General features: G+C 46.9%; 1 pseudogene; it reads right to left on the minus strand.

The window, feature by feature from the left end:
* Window positions 1-18651: 18651 nt before the first annotated feature.
* LOC134480690 (bolA-like protein 2) lies at window positions 18652-23356 on the minus strand (annotated as a pseudogene).
* Between the last annotated feature and the right edge of the window lie 236 nt (window positions 23357-23592).

Genomic DNA, 23592 nt, shown 5'->3' on the forward strand with positions numbered 1-23592 from the left:
TGCTCCTCCCCTCTGTGGCAGTTTCATATTTGCTAATACGAATTTGCTCATTAAACATTTTGTTGTATTAAAAAAAAAAAAAAAAAAGGTGTGTGCCACCACACCTGGCCCACTCCTGCCTTGCCACCACTCAGGTGACAGGGGCAAGAGCATCAAAAGTCCAAGGTCATCCTCAGCTACCTAAATTCATGGATAATTTGGGCTGCATAAGACACTGACTCAACGGGGTTCAGGATTTAGCTCAGTGGTAGAGTGCTTGCCTAGCAAGCGCAAGGCCCTGGGTTCGGTCCCCAGCTCTGAAAAAAAAAAAAAAAAAAAAGAAAGAAAGACACTGACTCAACACACAGATAAGGGTAACAGGTTGGCCTACAGTGTCATTTCCGAACTCAAGAGGCAGAGAAAGGAGCTATATGGCTTTAAGCCATCTGGTCTTTATATTGAGCCTATCCTGGGCTTTGAGATTCTCTCTCTCTCTCTCTCTCTCTCTCTATATATATATATATATATATATATATATATATATATGTGTGTGTGTGTGTGTGTGTGTGTGTGTGTGTGTGTGTGTGTGTAAATGTTTAAATTTTATATGTATAATATATATTTATATATAAAATTTTAAATGTGGGGTTGGGGATTTAGCTCAGTGGTAGAGCGCTTGCCTAGCAAGCTCAAGGCCCTGGGTTTGGTCCTCAGCTCCAAAAAAAAAAAAAGAAAAAATTTTTTAAATGTAAGTGTGGTATTGACTATACACATAATTATACAGACGTCGCCACTGTCTAGTTCCAGAGCTTTCTCATTACCCCAAATAAAAATTGTACTTAAACACCCATTCTCCATTTCTCCTTTCCCTAACCTGATAGCTCATATTTCACTTCCGTGCCTTTTTTTTTTTTTATTGTCGATGTTTTGTATTTTCATTTTTAACTGTCATGGGTCTTGGTTTTGTTGGGCCTTTGTTATTCTTGTTAGAGACAGCGTCTCACAGTGTAGCTAGGCTGGCCAGGTACTCACTATATAGCCCAGGCTGGCCTTGAACTCATGACAGTCCTGCTTCATTCAGCCTGTGCCATCTCTACTTATAGATCCCCACCAGCCCAGAGAGGGCACAGTCTATACTCCATTGGGAGCCTGGACATCACCAGGCTGCCTGGAACCAGGGAAAACTGTCCCAAAAAGATGACCTACAGCCTGACTGGCCTAACACAAGCACTTCGGAAAAGTGTCTGTTCTTAGCCCCAAAAAAACAGCTTCAAAGGGATTCCTGTCTAGACTCTGCCAGGATCGATTATCACATCCCAGACCTGATCGAAGCCACAGAGGGACACAGCCATTTGCTTTAATGTAATTAGAATACAATAACATAACCAAGCCAGGGACAAGAGCGAGAAGCCCAAGGTGGAAGGGAAACCAGCAGATCTCGTCAGCACCGAGGTGGCCAGTTAGATATGACCTCAGGCTCTACTGTGGACCACCAGGTAAGAGTCCTGGAAGATGGGGGGCCAGGAGGACACAGTCCTGGGCTTGGAGTTGAGAGAAGATGGTGTTTGCAAAGCATAGCCCATGAGTAAGAGATGTTTAGAGACAGCCTGCTGACTCCCAGGACTTTGACAGACACACCCCAGCCTCAGGGAGCCATGGCGGACTTCCCAGAAGTTGCAGCGGGTCTCTGCAACAGGGAAGACACCCCAGCTGGCCTCTCCCAGGAGGCAGGAAGACCACAGGTTCCCACTTCATAGTACAGGGCTAGACTTCCTGCCTAGACCTGTTTCACACATGAGGTGGCCTCTGGCCCAACATCCCTGGGTTCTGGAAGGAAGCCAGAACTTCCTCACTTCGTGCCCTGGCCTCTCCCTCAGGGGTAGGTAGGCAGGAAAGAGCTAGCCTCGGAAAATCCCAAGGCTCCCTGGAACACTGTGCTCTGCTTCGCTAATGCAGAAGGGGGAATTCCAGGGCCATACCCATGAGGTGACTGAGGCTGCTGTCAGAGTGACACAGGCTACGTCACTGAAACATGAAATGGTTCCACAGTTCGGGAGGCTAAAATGCAGAAGCCAAGGGGTGAGCCAGATAGGTTCCTCCTAAGAGCTTTGAGGGAAAGGTCTATTCCTCCTCTCCTGACTCCCCCTATTTCTCTGGTCTTTTGTCATGTGTGTCTCTGTGTGTGTGTGTGTGTGTGTGTGTGTGTGTGTGTGTGTGTGTGTGTGTGTGTGTTCACCATTGTGTGGTTGTGTGTGACATTTAGGTGGCATTCCTCAAGTGTCGTCTAATATTTTAAAACATACTTTTCTTCAAGAATCTCATATAAGCATACAATGTATTTTCTCTCTGTTCTTCCCCTTAATTCTTCCTGAATCCACACCACCCCATACCACCTCCAAACTTCATGTCTTCTTTTTTTTTTTTTTCTTTTTTTTCTTTTTTTCGGAGCTGGGGACCGAACCCAGGGCCTTGTGCTCGCTAGGCAAGCACTCTACCACTAAGTTAAATCCACAACCCCCATGTCTTCTTTAAAAAACAAAAAACAAAAAAAAACCTCAGAGTCCAAATTTTGTTGTTGGAGCCACACACCAAAATACACCAAGGACTAAAGCCTTTAGAGAGAGAGAGAAAGGAAGGAAGGAAGGAAGGAAGGAAGAAAGAAAGAAAGAAAGAAAGAAAGAAAGTCATCAGCTCTCAATAACTTCTCAGCTAGGAGTGGATTTCTTTTCAAGATTTTTTTTTAAATGTGTACGAGTACCTTCATGTATGTCCTTGCACCACATGTGCAGCTGGTGACCATGGAGACTGGAAAAAGATGTTGGATTCCCTGGAACTGAAGTTACAGATGGTTGTGGGCTTCCCTATGTGTGCTAAGAAGCAAATCTAGGTCCTCTGCTAGAGGGGCCAGTGTTTTTTTTTGTTTGTTTGTTTTTGGTTCTCCCCCCCCCCCCCCCCCCCCCCCCCCCCCGAGCTGGGGACCAAACCCAGGGCCTTGCGCTTCCTAGGCAAGCGCTCTACCACTGAGCTAAATCCCCAACCCCGTGGCCAGTGTTTTTAACTACTGAGCCATCTTTCCAGCTCCAGATTTTTTAGTGTGTGTGTGTGTGTGTGTGTGTGTGTGTGTGTGTGTGTGTGTGTTTTATTTTTTTTTATTTTTATTTTTTTAAGATAGGGCCTCTCACTGACCTAGTCCTCTCCAACTAGTCTGAGCTGGCCAGTCCCAGGGATCCATGTGTCTGGCTTACCAGATGTTGGGATTACGTGTGATCTGAGGTTTGAACTCAGATCCTCACACCTAAGGGTGAGCACTTTAAGTGCTGTCCTCCTCTTGCTAGGCCCTGCCCTGTCTCTCTACTTTGTGGGTATATGTATCCAGACATTCCCTTCTTGGAAAGACTGTCAGGTATTGATTGCATCAGGCCCCAATGCAATAACCTCATTGTAGCTTAATTACCCCTGCAATGACCCTGTTTGGAAGCAAGGTGTCATTCTGAGGTCCTGGGGTAAGTCAGGTTGGGTTGTGGACTGATGACTATGCTCTCTGCTTCTTCTGGTCCCTGATTTGATGGTGGTAGGAGCTAGGGCCTTGGGAGATAATCAAGACAAGAGCAGACGGTCTTACAAGAGAAATCACAAGAACTCTGCACCCTCCCACAGTGTAAGCAAGAAAAGACAGTCACCCACCAATCAGGGAGAAGATTAGAGGTCCCTATATAACAGTTCTACCAGTGACCTGGAGCTACAAAGTATCCAGAACAACAACAACAACAACAACAACAACAACAAAAATGTTGTTTTCACCTAGGCCACCCAGCTTCCTGTGGAGATCTGGCTTAGCAGTTTAGTGGGCTGCCTTTCTGGAGGACTCAGTTTCAATTCCCAGCACCCACATGGCAGCTGACAGCCACCTGTGACTCCAGTACTAAATAATCCATTGCCCTCGTGTGGTGCAGGAAACATGCAGGCAAATTGCCCACACGAATTACCATAAAATAAAAAATAAAGGTTTTGATTTTGGTTTTTTAAGCAACCCAGCATAATGGCAATTTGGGAGTTTGGGGTATGGTGTCTGGTAGCCCGGGCTAAACTTTATATGTAGGCAAGGATAACCTTGAACTGTTAATCATACAAACTCTATCCACCTAGTAGTAGGATTACAGGCATGAGACACAGTTTAAGAGATAGTGGGTAGAACCCAGGGCCTCACACATGCGAGGCGTTCTGGTGTACCCTTTGGGAGCTCTATAGTTGAAGTAGGGACTTTAGCATATGAAACTTGGGGACGGAGGGTTCAGCTCATAACACTGACCCAGGACGTTTCCTCTGCAGCCTTGGGGTGGAAGGTTAGAGAGAAAGTCTAACTGATCTCCGTGGCCTGGAGCAGATCAGTTAGAACCAGGTCTTCTCCATCCATGTAATGAGACGGCACAATAACACCACCAATCCGGTCTGTCGCTTCTCTTTCACTTTTCTCTCTGAATTGCAGAGTTGAACACGGACACTGAACAGCATTCTTGGAAGTCTTACCAAACTTCAGCTACCTGGAAACCACGTCTGGGAGACAGCCTTCTCCCTCCTCCTCCTCCTCCTCCTCTTCCTCTTCCTCCTCTTCCTCCTCCTCCTTCTTCCTCCTCCTCATCCTCTTCTTCCTCCTCCTCCTCTTCTTCCTCCTCCTCTTCCTCCTCCTCCTCTTCCTCCTCCCCATCCTCTTCCTCCTCCTTCTTTCTGTTTGGTTGATCCCCAAGAGTTTCCACTGTTGGGGGCTGGGGATTTAGCTCAGTGGTAGAGCGCTTACCTAGGAAGCGCAAGGCCCTAGGTTCGGTCCCCAGCTCCAAAAACAAGAACCAAAAAAAAAAAAAAAAAAAGAGTCTCCACTGTTCACCATTGTTTGCAGTATTGTTTATTTAAGGTTTTGTTATGCAGACGCTATGCTAAGCGTTTTACAAAATCTTTTCCAATTTTTATTATTTACTTAATTTGTGGCACTAGGGCTTTGTGTTTGCCAGGCAAGTGCTCTACCACTAGACCAGACCCCAGCTGTACAATCTCTCTTTTTTCCCTCTTTTTTTTTTTTTTTGTTTGTTTGTTTGTTTTGGTTTTGGTTTTGGTTTTGGTTTTGGTTTGGTTTTGGTTTTGGTTTTGGTTTTGGTTTTGGTTTTGGTTGGTTGATTGGTTGGTTGGTTTCTTTGTTTTTTCAACATAGGGGTTTCTCTGTGTAACCCATCTGTCCTGGAATTCACTCAGTAAAGCGGGCTGGCCTTGAACTCACGGATCTGCTTGCCTGAGCACTGAGATTAAAGGCACGCACCACACGTCTGGCTCTAATTCTTTCATTTTACCCACTTTTACACACTATGAATTTTTAGTGTTTTCATTGTAGGACCAGGGGTGTGGTTTCATCGGTAGAGTGATTGCCCAAGCAATAAGAGGCCCTCAGTTGGAGCGCAGCACGGAATAAACTGGACAGGGTGGTGAGCATCTAAAATCTCCATCAATACTCAGGAAGTGCAGACAGGAGAAGCAAGGGTTTGATGTCATTCTCTGAGGAACTGGTGAGCTAGAGGACAGACGGGCTGCGGCACATGACATCTCATCCTCATTATACAAATGGGTGAACCGAGGCTCTGGGAGAATGAGAAAAGCCTAGGCACAGAGCCACAGCCCTTACCTAAGTGGAAGGCCTTCCTCGTTGGGTGACAGAGCCACAGCCAGGCCCCCTGTTGTGGAAGCAGAGGTGGGAAGAGCTGAGCTAGAGGCGAGGAAGGGGAAGGTTTCTATGCAGGGTTCGGGAGACACTAAGTACAATGATTTCCCTTTCCCCAGGACTCTTGGGGCCCATGACTTCCTTCCCCTTAAAACCATGAGCAAGAAGAGACCTACAGGAGAGGGACTCCAGAAAACCCTCTCAGACCAACCTAGTAGCCCCCATAGCAACTGCCAGCACACAGTAGGGAGTCGATGGATCTTAAATAAGCACACGTGTCAGTCAACTACACTCCCCAAAGAGCTACTTCCGCTGTAACAAGGCCACTGACCAGGCGTGGGCTCAGCATTTAACCTGTAAGGGCTTTTGATTGTTTGTTTTCTGTCCTGTGGATAGAGCCAGTATCATCCTGGTGCCAGGGGTATGAAGACTGAGGTGACCCAGCTGATGTCGAAGCCTCCATCCCTTAGGTTGGCAGACATCAGCCTTTCCATCTTTCTTGACCCGCTCCAGCAGCCTCTCAGGGTCCCAGCCCATGGTGGATCATTGACCATTATGTGAATCAATTGGACTCACCCAATGAGGCGGACTTGGCCGCAGGACCTCGAGACCCCCCTAATGCAGCGCCTCACATCCTGTAGGTGCTGGATACGAATCTGTAGGGTGAACGGCACTCTGGCCGCTGAGACAAGCGTTTCGGCACATAAATTTCAGCTCTAGGCACTTTGAAGTTCCCCCAGGGGACGGCTGCTTGCTTGTTATCGATGCCCTCAGCCCTCAAGCCCCTCCTGGCCCCCTGGGCCCATCCAGGCCAGGGACCCGAGGCCGCCAGAGCCGAGAGATAAGAATGATGGATGGCCAGTTGACCTGGCTCCACTGAAGCCTGGAGTTTCCTGGGAGTGAGAACCAGTCAACGAGTCCGAAGCTCCTCGGAATCCGAGCAGCGAGAGCTGAGGAAGGATGGAGGCGTGGTCCTATCTGCCGTCTCCCTATCTCCTCTGAGATGCTGGTCCCGGCAAGAGGTTTCAGCACCCTGTGGACGCCTTGATCTCTGTCCATGTTGACAAGGCATCTTTTCAGCATTTACTAGACACTAGGGCCTGTCCCAGAATCCAGTGAGAGATAGGGGCAGGCATCTTCCATCCCTGTCCGTCTATAATCCCAAGGCAGGCCCCATTCTCAGTAATTCAGTCTCTACAGTGAAGTAAGTCCTGGACAAATGAAGGTGTCACAATGACTGGGCCTCAGTTTCCCTGTTTCCTGTTTGTAAAACAAGTCAGAGAGAAAGAGAGAGACCGAGACAGACAGAGAGAGACGAAGACAGACAGACAGAGATTCCCTCCAGCCCCCGCCGAGGTGGTATTTGAGGAACCTGAGAGAAAACAGACTCTGGCTGAACCAAGGTCAGAACCTAGATGGGTGCAGAGCCCTCCCTAGGCTCAGGCACAACTAAGAGTCATTTTCCTTGTTCAGTTAATTTAAGTAGATGGAGACAGGGTCTCAGATAGCCTTGGCTGGTCCCAAGTTCACTAGCGACTAAGGTTAGCTTTGAACTCCTGATTCTCTTGCCTCCTCCTCCTACGTGCTGGGATTGTACCCGTGCACCACCACAGCTGTCTTTCTCATTTCGTTTCAAACCTCTGAGCTAAAAGTCAAGGTTACCCACTCATCCACTGAACACTCCGGGTGGCTCCACTTCTGGGTTACTGTAAATAGAGTGGCCGTGGACATGGATGTGTCTCTGTGATGGGATATGGAGTTCTCTGGGCAAATGTCTAGGAATAGTCTATACAGCTGGGTTGTCTGGTAAGTGTTTTTACTTCTGACTTTATTTATTTTATTACTTATTTATTTATTCACTTATTATTTTTGAGACAGGGTTTCCCTGTTTAACCCTGACTAGTCTGAAACTCCCTTTGTAGACCAGGCTGCTCTCAAACTCCCAGAGAGTCACCTGCCTCTGCCTCCTGAGCGCTGGGATTCAAGGCCTACACCAGCACTGCCTAGATCTGTTTTTAATTTTTTTTATAGACCCTTCACACTGATTTTTTTCACAATGGCCACATTAATCTGTACCCCACCTCCCCTCCAACATTTGTTGTCAGACTTCTTGATAACCATTCTGACTAATGGATGGCTAACAATAATGTGGTGGGTACACAAGACAGAATATTACTCAGCTATAAAGAAAAATTAGAGACATGGGAGATGGCTCGGTGTTTAAGAGTACCAGCTGTTCTTGCCAGGGACCCAGGTTTGGTTCCCAGCACCAGTGTGGAGACTCACAACTGTCGGTTACTTCAGTCCCAGGAGATCCAGTGCCTTCTTTTGGCCCCTGTGGGAACCAGATGCAAACACAGAGTAACATAAAATATAAATAAATAATAAGTAAAGGAAGAAAGAAACTTAAAAAAAAAAAAAGTAAAGGTCTGGAGGAATGGCTCAGTGGCTAGGAAAACTGGCTGTAGTTCCAGAGGATCCAGGTTTGATTCCCAACAACCACATGGCAGCTCATAAATCCAGTCCCAGTTGCAAAGGATCTGATGTCGTCTTCTGGCCTCTGTGGGCTTCAGGCATTCACACAGTACACAGGCATATACTTGCAGGCAAAACACCTATACACATAAGACAAAATAATCCTCTAAAAAATAAAAATCAAGCTGGAGAGATGACTCAGCGGTTAGAAGCACTGACTGCTCTTCCAGAGGTCCTGAGTTCAAATCCCAGCAACCACGTGGTGGCTCACAACCATCTGTAATGGGATCTGATGCCCTCTTCTTGTGTGTCTGAAGACAGCTACAGTGTACTCATATATAGTAAATAAATAAAATATTTTAAAAACATAAAATAAAAAATAAAAATCAATTTGCTGGAAAAACGGATAAATCTGGAAAGTATAATATTAAGTAAGATTTTACTGAACATAGAGATGCACGCCTTTAATCCCAGCACTGGGGAGACAGAGGCAGGTGGATCTCTGTGAGTTTGAGGCTGGCCTCATCTACAAATTGAATCCAGAACAGCCAAGGCTACTCAGAGAAACCCTGTCTCAAAAAACAAAACAAAAAAATTAAGCGAGATGACCCAAACTGAAACTCAGAAGGGAAAACCAAAAGCATGTTCTCCCTCCTGTGCAGATCCTAAATATAATAAATGTGTGTAAATAAATAAAAGGAAGCAGTTGCCATTTAACGTTTATGAAGGAGACCATACCAGAGGGTGAGGAAAGACCAAATCCAGGCAAAAGGACACATGACTCATAGACGACCATAGAAAGCTACTGATTTGTCCTAGCTTCAACTTCTGGGTTTTGTTGTTGTTGTTGTTGTTTTTTTTTTTTTTTTTTTTTTTTCCTGTGGTAGATCCGCACTCTGAGTATTGAGTAATGTAATGTGAAGTGGTTTTTGTGTCAAGAAAGAATACAATGTATGTCATTCCTCTGAGGCAGTGGCTATAAAAGGTGATCTTTCTTTTTAATTCTGTTTACTGACCCTAAGCATAATAGGAATTAGACACAATGATGAGTCACTGGAAACAGTTACCCATTGACCCACTTTAAAAAAAAAAAAAAAAAAGAGACGTCTCCAGTTTGCTCTGGTGGGAGGAGTTTGTAACCTAAAGATTTTCACTTTTTTCTTCTGCTTAAAACTGTATCAAATTATTCTACTGTACCTCCATTTGAGATGTGAATTGTACTTTATTATATTTGAAATAAAGACTTTTTAAAGTAAAGACAAAAATTTAAAAAACGAGCAAACCGGGGTTGAAGATTTAGCTCAGTGGTAGAGCACTTGCCTAGCAAGCACAAGGCCCTGGGTTCGGGCCCCCCCCCCAAAAAAAAAAAAAAAACGAGCAAACCAACCACACAGATTCTCTCCAGCATTGGGTAGACCATGAAGACAGGCTGTATTAGGTTTTTTTCAGGACTCTGAAACATTTAACTTTGGAAATGTATTTTGCTCTTCTCTCTGGATTTAAGTTTATTTGAAATACAAAATAAATTTGTCGGGGTTGGGGATTTAGCTCAGTGGTAGAGAGCACTTGCCTAGCAAGTGCAAGGCCCTGGGTTCGGTCCCCAGCTCCAAAAAAAAAAAAAAGAAAGAAAGAAAGAAAGAAAGAAAGAAAGAAAGAAAGAAGAAAGAAAAACTTGCAAAATAAATTTGTAACAGCAAATAATACTTGAATATGTCCTTCTTGTTTAAAGTTACAGCAGTCCGGTTACTCAGACCCTTGGCCCTCTTTCCTACACCCTGGTTTGGGGATTTTGAAACAGGGTCTTATAGAACTCCAGCTGGTCTCAAAGCCCCCAGATAGCCAAGAATGTTCTCGAACTTCTGATCCTCCCGATTCTACCTCCTCAGTGCTGGAATTACAAGTGTGGGCCACCCTGCCTGGTTTGTGGGGTCCTAGGACTCAAACCCAGGCAAAGCACTCTACCAACAGAACCCGATCCCCAACTCTGTGTTTCCTGTATTTTTCCACAACCCTCTTCACTTAGACAAGCGGCAGAGGCAATGGCCTCACTCTTGCTCTACTGTGCCCTGTGGCTGAGAGAGGAAGACAGATGTGAGTGGATCTGGAATGCAGCAGGGACTTGGTGATTTACCTTACAGAGGGAGCTTCCAGAACACCCAGCCTGTCCTGAACACTGATTCAGTAAGGCCTGACAACGGTTACTCTGTGGCAGGAGGTTGAGGGGTGCCCTGAAGAGGTGGATGAATGAATGGATGGATGAATGAATGCTGCTTTGAGCTCCACCCACCACCCTTCACCCATGTCATTTGCATCCAGTTTGTCCTCAGTACAGCCAGATGAACACTCCTGACTGTGTCTCTGAGTTCAGAAGTAACTAGCAGGCTCCCCTTGGGGTCCCATTTGAAGTCACAGGTGAGCCAGAAGGACAAACAGCTCTCCAAAGTTATCAAACCCCCTTGAGTTTTACTCTCTCTCCTTCAGTGACCCTCCACACACTTTCTCACCTCCAGCCTAAGAACCTCAAAGAGCAGAACTTCTGATTCATTACCAAGAAGGAAGGCCTGGAGACATGGATCTGGGGCCTAATTTTTTTTTTTTTTTTAATGTGCATTGGTGTATTTGCCTGCATGTAGGTCTTTGGGTGGGGATCCAGTGTTCCTCCAGAACAGGAGTTATGAACAGGAGTTGTAAGCCCTCACATGGGTGCTGGGAATTGAACCTGGGTCTTTTGGAAAGGCAGTCAGCGCCCTTAACAGCTGAGCCATCTCTCCAGACCCAGGGGGCTGAGTTTTTAAGTTCCAACTAAATTTTGTTGTTTTGTTTGGCCTTTCTTCTGAGGCTCAGGCTGGTCTTGAACTCCTGATCCTCTTGCCTCTACCTCCCTAAGAGCCCCTGGGCCTGGCTGGTACTAATTTGAAAGGCTAAAGTGAGTTCTCTTCCTCCTAAGCCTCTGTGTCCCTAGCCTGTGGAACCAATCTCATGATTCTTACCAATAAGAACAAGAGTTTGTAAATGGAGAAGTTAAACAGGAGTCTGGAAAAGACCAATTAAAACCGAGATACAGGGGCTGGAGAGATGGCTCAGTGGTTAAGAGCACTGACTGCTCTTCCAGAGGTCCTGAGTTCAATTCCCAGCAACCACATGGTGGCTTATGACCATCTGTAATGGCATCTGATGTCCTCTTCTGGTGTGTCTGAAAATAGCTACAGTGTACTCCCATACATAAAATAAAACTTTTCTTAAAAAGTAATCACTTTTGGGGTTGGGGATTTAGCTCAGCGGTAGAGCACTTGCCTAGCGAGCGCAAGGCCCTGGGTTCGGTCCCCAGCTCCGAAAAAAAGAAAAGAAAAAAAAAGTATGGGTTCGGTCCCCAGCTCCGAAAAAAAAGAACCAAAAAAAAAAAAAAAAGTAATCACTTTTTAATAATAGTGTTTATTACTAAAAATAAAATAAAATAAATTTAAAAATTAAAAAAAAACTGAGGTACAGATTTGGGGCCAGCTAAATGGCTCAGCTGTAAAGGTGCTCAGGGTCAAGCTTGACTACTTGTTTAACCCCCAGAATTCACGTGATAGAAGGAAAGAACTCTGGGCTGGGGATTTAGCTCAGCAGTAGAGCGCTTGCCTAGCAAGCACAAGGCCCTGGGTTCGGTCCCCAGCTCCGGGGGTGGGGGGGGCGGGGGGGGAAGAAGGAAAGAACTCATTCTGGCAAGTTGTCCTCTGACTTCCACATGAGCTCTGTGTACATACATGCATGGACACTTACATATACTCACAACCATATATCAGGGAGAGGGAGAGGGGGGGGGAAGGAAGGAGAAAGGGAAGGAGGAAGGAAAGAAGGAAGGAAGGAAGGAAGGGAGGGAGGAAGGAGGAACAGCCCATCTGTTTCACTTACATGCTAAGGTTATCTGAGGATAGAGCACGTAGCTCATGGGGTTTCAGAGTTACAGAAGGAGTGAGGGTTGGCTAACAAAATCTCTTGCTACCTCAAGTCTTGTTTAACTTGGTAAAACCTTAACCAAACAAAAGATGTATTAACATACTAAATATCTCACGTCTAAAAGTAAAAGTAGGGGCTAGCAAGGCAGCTTAGCTGGAGAAAGCACTTACTGCCATGCCTGACAACCAGAGCTCAGTCCCTGGAGCCCCACAGAGAAAAGGGAGGAGAGATCCCTGAAAATGTCCTCTGACCTCCACAGCCGCACCCGTGTGCCCCCCACAACAGAGAGAGAGGGGGAAGAGAGAGAGAGAGAGACAGAGACAGAGACAGAGACAGACAGAGAGAGAGAGAGAATAAATAAATGTAATTAAAACTAAATAAAAATATGGGGGAGGTGGTGGCGCACACCTTTAGTCCCAGCACTTGGGAGGCAGAGGCAGGCAAATCTCTGTGAGTTGGAGGCCAGCCAGGTCCACAGAGAAACTCTGTCTCAGAAAAACAAAAATAAGCAAGCAAGCAAACAAACAAATAAATGTTTTTTTTTTTAAGTGACAAAAGGGGGTTGGGGATTTAGCTCAGCGGTAGAGCACTTGCCTAGCAAGCGCAAGGCCCTGGGTTCGGTCCCCAGCTCCGGAAAAAAAAAAGAAAAAAGAAAAAAAAAGTGACAAAAGACAGTTAAGAAACAGCAGCAGCGGGGCTGGGGATTTAGCTCAGTGGTAGAGCACTTACCTAGGAAGCGCAAGGCCCTGGGTTCGGTCCCCAGCTCCGAAAAAAAGAACCAAAAAAAAAAAAAAAGAAACAGCAGCAGCAGGAGCAAAAATCATGAACAATCCATTCCTAAAACTACAAACAATCGAATGAGAAAAGCTTGTAACAAGCTGGAACCACAAAGTCTTTCTTTTCTTTTTCTTTCAGTAATGACACCAGGCCAAAACCCAAAGGCAGTCACTTGGACTTGACTGGGGGAGGGTCACAGCACGGCAGGGATTAGTAGGAAAGTGGGGACATGTGCATCTCCAGTGATGACAGGTCGGCCTTTCCCTTCTCCCAGCCCTCCTGGAGTCTTGACAGCTACTGTCCCCCTCACCAGACACCCTACCCTCCTCAGATCTAAATCCCACTTTTGATGAAAGAATCCTGGAGCCTGTAACAAAAACAGAAAATATTTTGGTGTCTAATACTTGGGGACTCTCCCCTGTTTCCCCCCCTCCCCCGTCCTGAAGGAATTGCTGGGCTCAACTTGAGAACCCCATTGTGGGGTCAGAGGTCATCTTATCAGCCCCAACCTCTAGCAAAGGACTTCCAACGGATTTATTTTAGTAGGGCTCTTGTGCAACACAACATTACACTGGGAAAAGCCACGAGCAGTCATATCTGGATCGCTAACCTTATTTGATATCATTGGAAACTGAGGCGCAGAAGGGTTGGGGGAAAGCCTGACCAGTTAGATGGCGCTGTGAACAAGGTCTCTTTTTGCTCAGTCACTGTGGCTACACTTCCTGTGCACCAGGCTTGCGGCTCCCATCCCTGTAATCTACCAGACCTCATTACCTCCCTGGGGATAGCCAGTGGCCTCACTTGTCTTGAGGAAGGAAGTAGCCCTGAGGTTTTGTTTTTTTTTTACAATGTACATAGAACATTTAAAAGGAGAAAACGCAGCAGTCCAGGTGGAGAGGGGGCTTAATTAGTAGAGCGTTTGCCTCACATGCATAAAACCCTGGGTTTAACCCGGGCCTCCATCGGCTGGGCATGGTGGCGAATGCTTGCACTTCCGGAGCTTGGGAGGTGGAGACGGAGGATTGGAAGTTCAGAGCCATCCTTAGCTACATGAAGTCTGAGACCAACACGGGCTCCAGGAGACTCCATTTCCAAAACTCAGAGCGAGGGCCTGAGCAACATTTCCGATAGGTGATAATGAAAGAATTCACCGTGTATAGTAGACTGAGAGACATAGTAAACACCGATCGATATATAAGTAATCGAGTTAGAAATCATCCTAGGGCCCAGGGAGTTCATTTGGCAGGTAAGAGTTCTTGCTGTTCATGGATGGGGACCTGGGTTCGAATCCCCAATGTAAGTACCTGCCAATGCCAGACCAGAGGGGCAGGGAAAGGAGGGTCAGTGGGACTTTCTGGTCTAGCTCTAGGTATAGTGAGAGGCCCTGCCTCAAGGAAGTTAGACACAGAATGATAGAGTAGGATTTCCTATCTCCTCCTCTGGCCTCCAGCTTCAAATGCCCAAACATGCATTATTTTAAAGCATATTTTAAAAATAAAAATGATTAAAAAGTCTCGTGGTTCTGTTCTAAAACGCAGTGCAAGAGAGAAGTTTTGTTCTCATTTCCGGCTGAGCAATCCCATTGACCTGTTTTGGGGAGAACCGCTGGGAGGAAGGTACTCCAGGGGGGGACTTGAACTCAAGCCTATATCCCCACCTAAGCATATAGCTAGGCGTGACGCAGACACTCCTGAATCCCCCCACTAAGGCTGTGAAGAGAGGAGCTTTCTGAGTAAACAGGCCATAGCTGCTGTGACCTTGTAAGTCACACAGACCGTTACACCATGATTCAGCTCCCTCTCTGTGACTGAACGGCACCCATGGGAAAACCACAAACAAACACACATCCCGGTTCTGTACCATCTTGCTCTCAGAAACAGACAGGAATGGGGTCAGCATCCCCCAGCCCCCACCCCCCCACTCCCCCGCTCCTGATTAGGAGTCAGGCTTCCTGGAATCCCAGCTCCCTGCTTCCGCATCTGTGCAGCCTGAGCAGCAGATGGCATTGCTTGAACCTCATCTGGAAGGAAGGTAACAGTCACACCTGGCCAGCCAGCAGCTGCTCCTTGGGTTACCACACTGCACAGGCCTGTGGCAGGTGCTCGGTCCCTGGGACTCAGCCCTGCTGCATCTGATCTTGATGACCTCTGCAACCAGACAGATGACCTTGGGTAACTGGCTCACTTTCACCCTCCTTGGAAAAGGGGAAGGAAACTTTTAAGATTTTTTTTTTCCGGAACATGTTTATACGAGTTTCAACTCTCAAAACAGCTTTGGAGCCTTTACTGTCCCATATTTCAGAGGAGGAAGTGGGGTGACAGAGTGCTGAAGGATCGTTGAGCTAGCAAGTGGCAGAAACCAGATATTTAAACAAGAGACTGAGAGCTGGAGAGATGGCTCAGTGGTTAAGGGCACTGACTGCTCTTCCAAGGGTCCTGAGTTCAATTCCCAGCAACCACATGGTGGCTCACAACTATCTGTAATGGGATCTGATGCCCTCTTCTGGTGTGTCTGAAGACAGCTATAGTGTACTTACATATAATGAATAAATCTTTTAAAAAGAAAAAAAGATTTCTTTCTTTTTTTTCTTTTTTTTTTTTTTTTTTTCCGTAGCTGGGGACCGAACCCAGGGCCTTGTGCTTGCTAGGCAAGCGCTCTACCACTGAGCTAAATCCCCAACCGAAAAAAGATTTCTTAAAAAAAAAATAAACAAGAGACTGGACGGGATCTCAACGAGTAGGGACTCATCCAGCATGCATGAGGCCTTGGGTTTAATCCCAGAACCACATAAACTGGCCCTAAAGCCGTGGTGGTTCCCATCTGCAGTGCCAGCATTTGGTAATAGAAGAAGGAGGAGACAATAATGTCTTTCATTCACTGTAAGGTGGCTTTGAGGCCATCCTGGGTCATAAGAGGCCTCATCTTAAAAAATAGTCAAGGACTTCAAGCTTTCTTGTTGTTTTATTTTTGTTTTGTTTTTCAAAATAGCTTTCCGTTCAAGTACAACTTAGCCCTAAAAAAAATAGCTTAGCAAGGCTGGGGTTTCCATGTTTCCATGAACTCCTGAGTCCTGCTTGGCCTTAGGTCTCCCCTCCTATGTCTGCTCAGCCATGGGAGGATAGCTCAAACATCCAGAGGCTCCTCGGTGAAGGGAACTGCCACCCATCACTCCTGCCCAATAGTTTGAATGCTGTCCATGAAGACAACACACACACACACACACACACACGCACACGCACACGCACACACGCACACACCCCACAAGCCTGCATCATTTTTCTTCCACTAGGTGTACTCTCCACATTTAGTGACATTCTTCGCAGCACCTCTCCTCCCCAGGAGGTTCTCATCTTCCTGCAGCCCTGCCCTGGGACAGCTGTGGTATGTCCCTGCCCCAGGAAAACCGTGGCCCTCAAACCACTTTCCTGCCCAGCAGGGTGGGATGTCAGGCTGATGAGTCAGTTCATGCCCCAGATAGCATCTGCACACCTCCAGCCAGGGGCGCGGGTGAGGCCTACATTGGAGGGAAGGGTTTGGGAGCTGCAGAGCCTTCCCTAGGGTTGAGAGAGGGGGAGACAGGAGAATGTCAATAAGACAGCCCCCGCCCCCCTGACCCCCCCCCCCCCGCCAACTCCCCGAAAGCCACATTTTGAGATAGGAGTGCCTGGGTGTAACTGCTACAAACACTAGTTTTCAGGTTCAGGGTAGAGAGGTATGATGAGCAGAGCCAAGCGTTAAGGGGAAGGAACGGCCTGCCCACAGCAGAATATCCATGGTTTCTGAAACTAGGAACCTGAGGGTGTCATGAGATCACTCTGGGGGCACAGAGAATGGGCAGGGTCTTAGACTGGAAGCCATGCACCTCTGTGGTCGACTCTGCACCCTGGTCCCACACTCCTGTGCTGTGGGGCCAGGCTCCTCCCCTCCCTTGCCCTCGGGTTTTCCCTTTGCCCCTGACGGCATAGTTCAGCTCAGACAATTCTGTCCAGAAACCCAACTCTGTTTCTCGCTAGGTGTTCAGGTCTTTCTTTTCTCCTCTAGAGATGAGAAAGTGTGCCTGTCACAGGCCTGGTGCTCAATAAACACCAGTTGCAGTGGCCCCCCCAAGGGAGCCATTTGAGGTTCTACAAGTGGGGCTGACACAGTGGGGTACGAAGGTAGGCTGCCGTTTGGTGGGAATGCCGGACTCTGAACACTTCTGGTCCTGATGCCCTTTCCCCTCAGCTGTTCCCAGGCAGGAAGCCTCTGCTCCACCAGTTCAGGTCTGTACATGTTCCAAGCTGGATTGACAGCCACTGACCTCTCCCCTCCTCTACAGGACAGCCTCTTTCTGAAACAGGTTTGGTAGCCACTGCGTCCTGTTGCTTTCAGGATTTTTTTTTTTTTTTAGTGTGTATTAATTATACATTATAAAGAGCTTCATTGTGATGTTTTCATACCTGCATGTGACATATTTTGAGTCCTCAGACTCAGAAAGCATTTTCTTCTGGCTTCTATGGACATACATGCACACTAATACACAGGGGGCAGAAGGGGGTTGGTTGGGGATTTAGCTCAGTGGTAGAGCGCTTGCCTAGCAAACGCAAGGCCCTGAGTTCGGTCCCCAGCTCCGGAAAAAAAAAGAAAAAGAAAAAAAAAGGGGGTGGGGTGGGGAGATCGTTCAGTGGGTAAAGTATTTGCTGAGCGACCATGAAGCCCTGAGTTGGAATACTCAGAACCCATGCAGGAAGTCAAGCACAGCTGCGTGTACCTGTAATTCTCTAACTGAGAGACAGAGCTGGAAGACCCAGGAGGCATGCTGGCTACATTTAAGCTGAATCACTGGGCTCCAGGCTCAGTGAAAAACCCTGTCTCACGGAAAAAAAAGAAAAGGGAGAACCATGGTGACTCATGACTTTAGTCCTAGCACTCAGAAAGCAGAGCTCTGTGAATTTGAGGACAGCCTAGTGTACAGAGTGAGTTCCAGGACAGCCAGGCTACACAGAAAAACTTGTCACACAGTCACACACACACACATACACACACACACACACAAAATCCCTAAATTATTATTATTATTATTATTATTATTAATTCAATTAAATAAGATAAATAAATAAATAAATAGAAGTTGCTAGAGGAAGACACCGTTAAACTCTGTGCACACATGTACTGGTGAACATGTACACATTCATACACCACACACAGACATATACACCCACATGCACACACAACACACACACACACACACACACACACACACACACACACACACAAACCCCTGAATGGCCTGAAAATATAGGTCAGCCAATTGCCTAACTCACATGAATCCCTGAGTTCTACCCACAACAAACAACTCATATGCTGGGTGTGGTGATACACGACTATAACCCCAGCAAAGAATCAGAAGTTCAAGGCTGCCCTCAGCAACAAAGAAAAGTCAAAGTTAGGCTGGGATCTAAAAGACCTACTCTCAACATTTAAAAAAAAAAGGAAAAAGAAGAGAAAAGAGGGGGTGGGTTGATGGACTTCCATTCCCAGCACGCAAACCAAAAAGCTCAAAACTTCCTGTAACTCCAGATCCACGGCATCCAACCCCCTCTCCTGGATTTCCTGGCCCTCTGTGTGCATACCTACACACAAACACAGACATGCACACATAACTAAAAAGATGCCAGGAGTACTGGGTTCGGTCCCCAGCTCCGAAAAAAAAAAAAAGATGCCAGGAGTAGTAGCAGACACCTTTAATCCCGGCACTGGAAAGACAGAAGCACACAGCTCTCTCAGTTCCAGGCCAGCCAGGGTTACATAGTGGAACCTAATCTGAAATAAATAAAATATAAAATAAAAAATAAAATAAAAATTATTTTTGTTGTTTGCTTGGGGTTTTTTTTTTTGTTTGTGTGAATTTTTTTGGTTTTTTGTTTGTTTGTTTGTTTGTTTGTTTGTTTTCCAGGTTTAAAATTTAATGCTTGTTCAGGCCTGGGTCCCTCATTCCTGCCGCTGTCGGGTCCACTGCTCTGGGGTCAGAGTTTTCTGCTCAAAGGCATGGATGTGCGGGAGCTCTTCTGCTAAGCACTCGTTCACCAGCCCGTGTCTCTGGAGCAGTGGCTTTCCCTCGAACTTAGCCAACACCACCAGGATTCGGAAGCTGGTCGAATAGAATAACGGTTCAGAGTCCTGTCCTCCACCTCCACGTGCTCTGCCTCCAGGTCCTGCCACAGCGGAGGTAGTCAGCGCTGAGTTCCATGACCACAGCCGGGCAGGGCCACAGCCCAGCGTGCACAGAACCGATTGTTTTTGAGACAGGTTTTTCTCTGTGTAACAGCCTTGGCTATCCTGGAACTCGCTGTGAGGAGCATCAGACTCTGGTTTTAAACTCAGAGATCTACCTACCTCTGTCTCCTCCCAAGTGTTGGGGGAAGAAAAGAAGAGAAAGAAAGAAAATACGTAAAATTGGACTTGGTAGATGAACTGTGTGCTTTCTTAAACCTACAAAGAACTGAGTGTCCATAGATCAGTAAGGAGATCTGGGAGGAGCCCATTGTCCAATAAGCTTGTCCCAGATGGGGAAATTGAGGCTCAGAACAGGGAAACGAGTTGCCAGGCTGTGCAAGTAGGCCAAGGCGAAAGCTGGCTTCTTCAGTGCTCGGAATCTTAACTTGAAGCAACACCCCTCCCATCACTCAGTGGCTGGGTGTGGCTAAAGAAATGCCCACAACCAAAGAGACTCCAGTCTCTGGATGTCAAGAATCCTCCCCCACAAACCTTACACCTCGTCTGTGTGCACAGATGCACGTGTGGACACTTAGGCACTCAGAGCTTTTCTCAGCCCACCCCAGCCGGGGTTCACCCATGGAGGCCTGATGCTGGGCCTGCCTGTCAAATGAGATAACCTCTCCCAAGGGCAAATAAACATCCAGTGGATGTTGGGTCAGAAGAATGCAGCACTGGATTCCTTCGCTCCTGAGCCTTGGATATCTGCCAGACCATGTCAAAGTTGCAGAGGCCCCAGGCCCTGAGAGTCCCATCGGGCACACCCCTTGTTTTCTTACTGAAGGGACATCTCTGGCCTTGACAAAATGACTTCTCCAGCAGTGGTCCTTTCATGGGCTCTGGTGACGTGTCTCCCGAGCCCACAGCATTCTTCTGTGGCGCACGATGTGCAGCAGGAGTGGCCAGCTGGCCCCTATGGCAGCAAGAATGCCGTAATGTTCCACATGGAGAGAAGTGGTTCTGATTTAACAGGAAGACACAGGAGATATTTGGTTTGTCCTGCTTTGAGTGGAGCCAAATCTCAGAAAAACAGCACACAGCATAAGATTAAGTCTAAAATAAAACGCTTTCCACCTCGTGGTGGTGACACACGCCTTTAATCCCAGCACTCAGAAGGCAGAGGCAGGCAGAACTCCATGAGTTCTAGGCAGGCCTGGGCTACAGAGTGAGTTCCAGGACAGTCAGGGCTACACAGTAAAACTCTGTCTTGGGGAAAAAAACACAAAAACAAACAAAAAGACAAAAAACAAAACCAAGCAACACTTTGTCTCTAGTGTTAGACATGGCATCCAGCACCGTGTACGGTTAGAACGGCTGTAGCCTGAGACACAGCTATGCCAGCTGCCAAGTTTGTTCTTGGTTTGTGTTTGATTTTTTTTTTTTTTTTGGTTCTTTTTTTCGGAGCTGGGGACCGAACCCAGGGCCTAGCGCTTCCTAGGCAAGCGCTCTACCACTGAGCTAAATCCCCAACCCCTGTGTTTGATTTTTTAAGGTTTTAAGGGTTTGGGGGTTTGTTTGTTTTTTTGTTTTTTGGGTTTTTTTTTTTTAAGACTTTATTGTGTAACTCTGGGCTAGCCTGGAACTCACTATGTAGACCAGGCTGGCTTTGAACTTATGGAGATCCACTTGCCTCTCTCTCCTAAGTGCTGGGATTAAAGGCATGTGCCACCACCACCCAGCCTTTTTGAAATTTATAATTATTGATGTATGTATCAATATCTACATGTTAGTGCCAGTGCCCAAGGAGTCCAAATAAGGATGTCAGATCCCCTGGAGCTTCTTGGCATGGGAGCTGGGAACTGAACTCAGGTCCTCAGAAAAAACAGAAAGTACTCTTAGTGGCTAAGCCATCACTAAGGCCCCACATTTGGTTTTTTGAGACAGGCTCTTACGTAATCCGTGCTGGCCTGGAACTCCTGCGTCCCCTGTCTCCATTTCTCAAGGCCTGAGATTGCATGTGTACACCACCATGCCCTTCTGGTTTGGGTATTTTGGATTGTTTTATTTTTTTGTTGGGACAGGTTGTTGGTTTTGGGTGGTTTTGTTCGTTTCTTTGTTTTTGCTTTTTACGTTTTACATACTTATTTGTTTATTTGTGCGTGTTATATGATGTGCGTGTGTGAAAGTGGCCATGTACATTCTCTGGCATGTCTCAAAGGACTTCTAGGAGGCGATTCTCTCCTTCCACAGAGAGTTCTGGGGATCAAACTCAAGTTATCAAGCCTATACCACAGCACTCTTACCCACTGAGGTATCTCTCTGGCCTTAATTTTTAGTGTTTGTTTGTTTGGAGACAGGGTCTTAGTCTATAGCCCAGGCTAGCCTTTTTGAGATAGTGTCTTAATCCATATATAGCCCAGGCTAGCCCTGAACATGCTACTTCTGCCACTTCAGCCTTCCAACTGCTGGATGACAGGTATGAGTCATCATAGCTGGTTTGTTGGTTGGTTGGTTTTATCTTTAATTTTAAATACTTGGTCACAAAAGATAAAAGGGGCTGAGGAGATGGCTCAGCAGTTAAGAGTCCTTACTGCTCCTGCAGAGAACCACCAAGCTTGCAGGGTGACTTACAGCCACTTGGAGCTCCAGTTCCAGGGTTCTAATGCCCTCTTCTGGCATCTCAGGGGTATCCAAACACCTATGAGCATGCCCATAGATACACATGTGTGCACATAAATAAAAATAAAATAACCTTTAAAAAAGGAAGCAGCGGGCAAGAGACCGCTAGAACTATGCTCACACCTAAAGCTAAGGGCAAGTGGCCGTGATACCCAGGACTTCTGCCTGCAGCCGTGGGTTGCTGCACACAGTCTCAGCCCTGAGGAGGTGGAAGAGAAGCATCCAACCAGCATTCGACTCGAAGTGCTTCAAGATGCTGCCAGTGTCTGGAGAGGGAAAGGTGAACCCCACCCGCCATCTTTGCTCAATTCTCCCCACCACTTGTCACTTTCATTTAATCTTAGGACAAGTACCAGGATCACTTCTGAATGTGGATGCTGTGGCCTGGAATCCATTTCTGGAAACAGAGACTGTGTCATTGAATTACATGATACCCTTGCATGGCCAGCGAGCACGCGTGCCTGTGTGCTCACACATCCACTCAGCCCGAAGGCAGGTCCCTCTCAGCAGGATCTGGTTACACTGGCTTCACATCAGAATTACACGTGCAAATCAAACCCCACCGCAATCCCAGAGAGAAAAGAGGCCCCTCCACACTGACAGCAAAACAGAAAAGAACTCAAGCTCCCTGGGACAGGGCTCTCACAGAACCTCCTTACTTACAGTGTGGCTTGGAGAGTCAGAGTTGAGTGCCTGTTGCTGGGCCCAGAACACAGGCCATACTTTGTAAATGTGTGATTAAATACATCATGGCAGGAAAAGGAATACCAGGGGTGGCCTGGTTTAGAAAAGTGGTCCCCAGAGCCGTATGTTGTTAAAAACATAGTCCCGGGAGGCACTATTGGGAGGTGATGGGACCTTTCTGTGGATCCTTCAGGGGGATCTTTATCTGGGTTATGCAACCTTGAAAGTAACTATAGGACCCCAGCCCTCTTCACACTCTCTAGGTTTCTTGGCAATAAGGTGAGAGGTTTCGCCCCACCCTAAGCTCCCACACTTTCCGAACCCTCCAGGGACTCCTAGAAATGAGAGCTGGAAGAAATGAAGAGAAATGAGTCCTCTCTTACCAGTCACAAATGGATGAGCGCACTGTATGGCCGTGCTGAGAATCTTAGCATTAGAGTCTAAGCCACAAAGAGTCCTTAACTAGAAGAGTTTGTCTTCCCAGCTGGTCCTGCCTCTCCCTGAACCAACATCCTGAAGTCTTCCAACACAGTGAGGAGTGAGGGGGCCCATCCTGGGCTTGGCGCACAGCCCGTCTTTCTCACATGTGGTCCCACGGTGAGCTTTATCCATTCCTCAGGACTACACTTGGGGCAGCTGTTAAATTCTGTGAAAACAGCTTCTTCCTACCCAATGTCATCAACTCCAAGCCTGCCTCGGACCAAGAAGGAAACCATAGAAAAGGGAAGAAAACTCGCAGGAAGTGGCGATGTCTGTATTTTCATCTGGTAAACTTAGCCCAAGTCGTTCCTGGTTTTTCAGTCTTGTAGCTGGAGGGAGGGGTGCCATATGCCCCAAAGCGCATGCAAAGTCCTTTGTTAGTTCGTTTGTTGTTTGTTTTTAGAGGAAGGGCACACTGGAGCGATGACTCAGCGGGTAAGAACACTCACTGTGCTTGCCGAAAAACCCAAACCCTTGTTTCTCAGCCTGCGTCAGGCAGTTCACAACTGCTTGTAACTCCAGCTCCCTCTTCTGGCCTCTCCAGGCACTGCATTTATGTGCACATATCCCTGACACAGACACGTATCATACACCCATACACATAATTAAAAACTAAATTCATATCAGGGCTAGTGAGATGGCTCAGAGGTTGAGAGAAGTTGGTGCTTTCAGATAGG

The sequence above is a fragment of the Rattus norvegicus genome, chromosome 10 (assembly GCF_036323735.1).
Source record: "Rattus norvegicus strain BN/NHsdMcwi chromosome 10, GRCr8, whole genome shotgun sequence".
NCBI classification, from domain to species: domain Eukaryota; kingdom Metazoa; phylum Chordata; class Mammalia; order Rodentia; family Muridae; genus Rattus; species Rattus norvegicus.